Below are 6,000 nucleotides of genomic sequence, written 5' to 3' on the forward strand. Positions count from 1 at the left end.
GAAGTTCCCAGTTTTTATACTCGTCCAGAGACTCTCCCCGCTCTGACCTCTCCTCCAGGTCGCTTCTAATGTGTCTGTTCTGGCGGGTTTCTGTCTAAAGACACGTTACAGGACTCCCATCTCCTGTGGAGACACATGTGGGGTCGTGTCAGTGCAGAAGTCCCACATTGTAAACCAGTGTAAACTGGGACTGGGTATTGAGTCCATTTCTCTCACTTATCTGTCTGAACATAAGAAAGGTTACAAACCACAGACACAGACAGGACACTGTAAGAGTAGGGGTGTCGACAATGACACACACAGTATGTATAAATATAAAAAAAGTCCTGACTGCTGGTCAGTACAGATCCAGGACACTGTGTGAGAGAGTAGGGGTGTGGACCCCAGTGTCCTGACTGCTGGTCAGTACAGATCCTGGGACACTGTGTGTGAGAGAAGGGGTGTGGACCCCAGTGTCCTGACTGCTGGTCAGGGGTGTTGTTTAGTCAGGGTTCAGTCTGTGCTCTCTAAAGTCCCTCTCCTCAATTGTTTGCAGGTGGGATGAAGGGGGTCCCCGCCTTTAAAGTGCTTTGGGGATCCTTTGAGATAAACTTTCCTGAACCCCAAACAAGAGAGTTTTCTTATGAAAAATAAAAAAAGTATTTTTAAATTCCTAAGTGATTAGATAAGCCAGAAATGTTCATATCAGGTGGCGCTCAAGTCTTCATTCTGCCCTGAAGAGGTTATCATTAATTGAACCAAGTAACTATTTTGTCAAGGGCCACTGAGAGGACAAAGTCCAGCCCTTCAGATCACCAGGAAGAGAAGGAGAGAGAGAGATGGCGTCTGAGAGCTCAGCACTCTGCCCTGGTGAGTTAATCATTAACTGAACCCAGTAAATATTTTATCAAGAGCCACTGAGTCCATTTCTCTCCCTTATCTGTCTGAACATAAGAAAGGTTACAAACCACAGACACAGACAGGACACTGTAAGAGTAGGGGTGTCGACAATGACACACACAGTATGTATAAATATAAAAAAAGTCCTGACTGCTGGTCAGTACAGATCCCTGGACACTGTGTGTGAGAGTAGGGGTGTGGACCCCAGTGTCCTGACTGCTGGTCAGTACAGATCTTGATTGTTTGACAATGGGATTAAGTGGGGCCCCCGCCTGTAAAGTGCTTTAGGGATCCTTTGAGATCAACTTTCCAGAACCCCAAACAAGAGAGTTTTCTTATGAAAAATAAAAAAAGTATTTTTAAATTCCTAAGTGATTAGATAAACCAGAAATGTTCATATCAGGTGGCGCTCAAGTCTTCATTCTGCCCTGAAGAGTTTATCATTAACTGAACCAAGCAACTATTTTGTCAAGGGCCACTGAGAGAACACCCAATGGGACAAACACCCCACAGAAACTCTGCACATGGAGATCTGTAGAATCATCCTCCGTGTGCAGAGAAAAACTCCTAACAACGGGTGCAGGGCCGAATTAGGCCAGTACCCACTATTGATAAACACACAGAAAAGAATATTAAAGTATTGGCTTCACCTAAAAAACAGTGACCAAAATTCCTACCACCACAAAGCCCTGCTGAGCCAAGAGTTGAGCCCAAAACAGAGCCCCCTGAGCCAGCTGGTCTTGAGGCTCACCGACCTGAGCCACACCAACACTAACCAGCCTCAGGACAGCACTGTTAGAGCACCACAACCCAGACTCAACCACATCACAGCACAGATCAAACAGCAATATCTCACACACTGGGACACACACACACAAACAGAACATAAACTGGAATGCTACAGAACCTTAAACAGACAATACACACTAGCTGAATATTTGACCAAAATAAAAAATAACAAACAGAAACAGACCCTGACGAAGTACAGGCTCAGTGACCACAACCTGGCCATAGAAACTGGGTGACACAGGCAGACCTGGCTGCCCAGAGAGGACAGGCTGTGCTCCCACTGCCAGCAGGGAGAAATAGAGACAGAGGTGCACTTCCTGCTGCACTGTGACAGATACTCTGGGATTAGAGAAACATTCTTCCCGAAATTCAGAAATCTAATCCCAGAGTTCCCACACCTGCCAAAACCACAACAGGTCCCAATCCTACTGGGAGAGGGAGGAGGGAACTCAGTTGATCTGGCAGCCCAGTATGTGATCTCCTGTCACAGCCTGAGGAACAGTGAGTCCGTCTCCCAATAATGCTCCAGCCGCCTACAGTATATGTCAATATTATATAATATGTCTTTGTTGTAAATGTCTGTAACATGTCTGTAGATTTTATTTTACTTCTAATTTTTGTTTTGTTCTATGTTAATTTTATTATTTTTATTTGCTTTGGCAACACTGATTGTACCCATCGGTCATGCTAATAAAGCACCTTGAATTGAATTGAATTGAACAAAGTCCGGCCCTTCAGATCACCAGGAAGAGAAGGAAAGAGAGAGATGGCCTCTGAGAGCTCAGCACTCAGCCCTGGTGAGTTAATCATTAACTGAACCCAGTAAATATTTTATCAAGAGCCACTAAGAGGACAAAGTCCTGCCCTTCAGATCACCAGGAAGAGAAGGAGAGAGAGAGATTGCTACACATACAGATGCAGCCATTCAAAATGCGAGGGCGATACCGCATTATTTTCCGGTGCGCTGTATGCAGTCTACCGCGAGTTACCGGTAAATACCGCTAGTTACCGTAAATTCTCCTATAATACGGCAAGCAAAATAATAGTATCCGGAATTTCCACAAGGTGGAGCTAATAAAGCTCAACCTCTCGTGTTTGAGCTGTGGCCATCAAAGTCTTTAACGAAGATATTACTAATAGTATTAATAATGAATGACCTTGGACAAGCTGTAAGTGTTAACTCAAAGTATTGCCCTGGTCCACATTCATTTTTTCATTGACCGTCTTTGTAAAAGTAACACCACAGCATTTCGCAATCACGCATTTGTTTCCAATCATGCAAAGTACAGTAATTTATGACAATCGATTCACCATGCCTTTCACATGCTCATAAAAGAGATTGATTTAGGAGCATAAACATATTACCGTATGCAAACTGTACTGTATATGTCCCCGCGCACCCCAGCCGGGCTCTTCGGCCTCTGCCCGGGACGAATGTATATTTTGATCTTTACACCCGGCGTGGCACCGAGGGAGCGTCTGCATTAATAACTTAGTTTTTAAAATTAGTCAAGCAATATGAAGCATCTCCTTTTACTTTTAAGTCCCTTAAATACATTGAGCACAGCTTTCTCACCACTTAAGATTACTTTTTGATACCATCCTTACACAAAGCAGAAACTTTCCGATGACATACAGTACAAGTGGAAAGATTACAGATTTTAATCGTCTTTAATTTTGTTACATTATACGTTTTAGGAACATTTCATCTAAACAAACACCACAAAACTATTCTCGATTGTATTTCTGAGTGCTATGTTACATCTACAGTAGTTCACTGCTTTAAATACATCGAATTAAGAAAGTTAGATGTAGCACTTTAGATCTTTTTTTCTGAACCAGGGAAAATCTGATCATGTTTCTCTATAACAATAATAAAAAACATTATTTTACATATCACCTTTAAAAGTGGCATCTCAAAGCAAAAAAGTAGATGGGAAAAACAGTTAAAAGGGACCAAAGTAAATACCAGACAAACGCAAACGCGTTTTTAATAAAAATGCTTTTATTCATTCAGCAGAGAGTGAGAGGGACATCCAGCAGAGAGAGACACACACACACAGGTTTCCATTGACAAAAGTAATTGTTTTTTTACATTCCTCTTGTCTAACAGGAATGTTTTGTTTGTGGACAGACTGTTAGACGAGAGGAAAAGAGCACCTCCTTCTACGAAGCATTTCGTTGATCTGATCACAAATTATTTTCCAGTCGCACAAAGTAAGGGTTGAGAATCTCCGATTCACCATGCTACTAATGGTTTCCCGGAGATTGCAAGGCAAGGCACTTTTGCCTCTGGACCCATCGAAATTTACAGACGTGGTCCACCCCCAGTAAATTTCAAAAGTCACAAGATTTCGAAACATGAGGGCGGCGTAGCGGTCGGCTCTTGTTTTCCCGTCTATGCCGATGCACTGCAAGTACAACCCTCCCTCCATCTCCTGAGTGATGGGTAGCAGTTGGACATCTGGGAGAATTATTCGTCCCACTGGCGTCTGTGACTTCCGCTGTGCTTCCTGGGGGGAGATAGACGGCGGGGACAGCATCAACCAATTCCCATGCGGTGGTGAACGGAGAGGTCGGGATGGAGTGTCCTGAGGCGGTGTGTGCTCTGCGGGGGGCAGAGCTTCCGCCAGGCATTGCAACCTGCGCGGAGGGGAGAGGCACTTTTCGGGAGACAGCTGCTCAACTGTTTGACTGCTGGAACATACTGTCTCCTTCCTCTGCACTTTCAGGAGTGTCTCTAGCCTCCCAGTCCTCCCCAGTAATGCATCGTACTGCTCCCGCTGCTGCCGAAATGTCTCCTCACAGGTGCTGCTTCTACAGGTTGGCACCCTGGCCAGTGGCCGAGAGCAGAGACCCACGGCCTGTGGCAAAATAACATAATTCATGTAAGAAATAAAGTCACACAGTAGTATTCATCAGTCGCGGAACAGAAGTCAAAATAAACTTTTCTTTTTTTACGTCTTACCGCTTTCTTTTTTACTGTCCTGGTGGTAGATCGTTTCGCCCGTGCGGTGTTTTCTTGAAGAACAGGCTACGAAGAAATAATAATAATTGAATTTAAAATTCAAAACGGCAATAATACCTTGTAATATACGCTGTAATCACGTATTTCAGATGAAGTCTGCTGTATTTGCTTACCCTTCGCTCTTTGGAAGCTGGGGCGGCAGAAGCACCCCGTCTCTTCCCGTAAAAGGTCTTGGTCTCCATACTGTACTGTGGTCGCTGTAGTGCAGGTTCGCAGTTTTTTTTTGTGATCGGAGCTCACCCAATCCCTTTGTGTATTGATGCTATATTCACATGTACGGCTAGAATGTTCATTGTCTTCCAATGAAAGGTGGGTGCCTCTTGCCGAAGTCGGGAGACATTAGAGGCTTGCCACACCCGGACTGTTAAACCAACGCATTAGCACGTCAAAGCCCATTGAGGAGCCGGGCGCAATAATTGTTTTGTCCCTTGATTTACTGATCTGCATTAATTATGGAAATCGAGTTCCTGCTCTTTGCAGACGACCTGGTCCCGCTGTCGCCCACAGAACAGAGGCTGCGCCAGAACCTGCCCAGTTCATGAGTTGTTTGTTAGAAAATTGTTCATGGTTTTTTTTAAACATATTTTCAATACCAGACAAAAAGTCGAAAGTTTCAATTTCATGCAACTGATGAAGTCTCTCTTCGATGGAAGTTATAAGTACAGTACATCCAAAATACTGTGGAATCAATCAAATGTACATGTTTCTTGTGGATCCAGAAGATCATTTTGAGACTCAAAACATGCCTGTCTTTTCTTTTTTCGAGGACGAAGGAGTAGCAGCAGGAGTAGCAGTAATGGCAAGAACGTGTTTAGAGTTCAGCACTTCTCATTTCTAATGCAGAGCCATCGACTCGGAAAGCACCGCCCGCGATAAAAGAAATTGCAGAATTGGTCTGTTCATGCTGCCTACACGCTTCGAATTGCTGGCATTTTCTGCAAGCATTCCTTTTTGAGGGTTCATTAAATTCCTCACATTTGAGCCAACACTAAAATATTTTATTCGGGGTCACCTAATTCATAGTGCAAACCGAATCTACAGGGGAATGCTGTGGCACATGAAGCCGTTTGTTATTCTGTTGTGAGGTGTGAGGGGCAGAATGCAAATCGAGTTGGTGAATAGAAAATGAAACAGGAGTCACTTCCTGAGCTACAAATTCCAAAAAGTATGAAAACCTGTCATTTTAACAGTGCAGAATACTCACAAATTGCACTGAGTTGCTTGCTTTCTTCTGCTGCTTTTATATTTCAGTCATTCACTGTCAGCTAGCACTGGAACAATTCAAGAGAGGTAAGAACGGAAGC

Source organism: Lepisosteus platostomus, chromosome 5 (assembly GCF_059453375.1).
Source record: "Lepisosteus platostomus isolate fLepPlt1 chromosome 5, fLepPlt1.hap1, whole genome shotgun sequence".
NCBI lineage: Eukaryota > Metazoa > Chordata > Actinopteri > Semionotiformes > Lepisosteidae > Lepisosteus > Lepisosteus platostomus.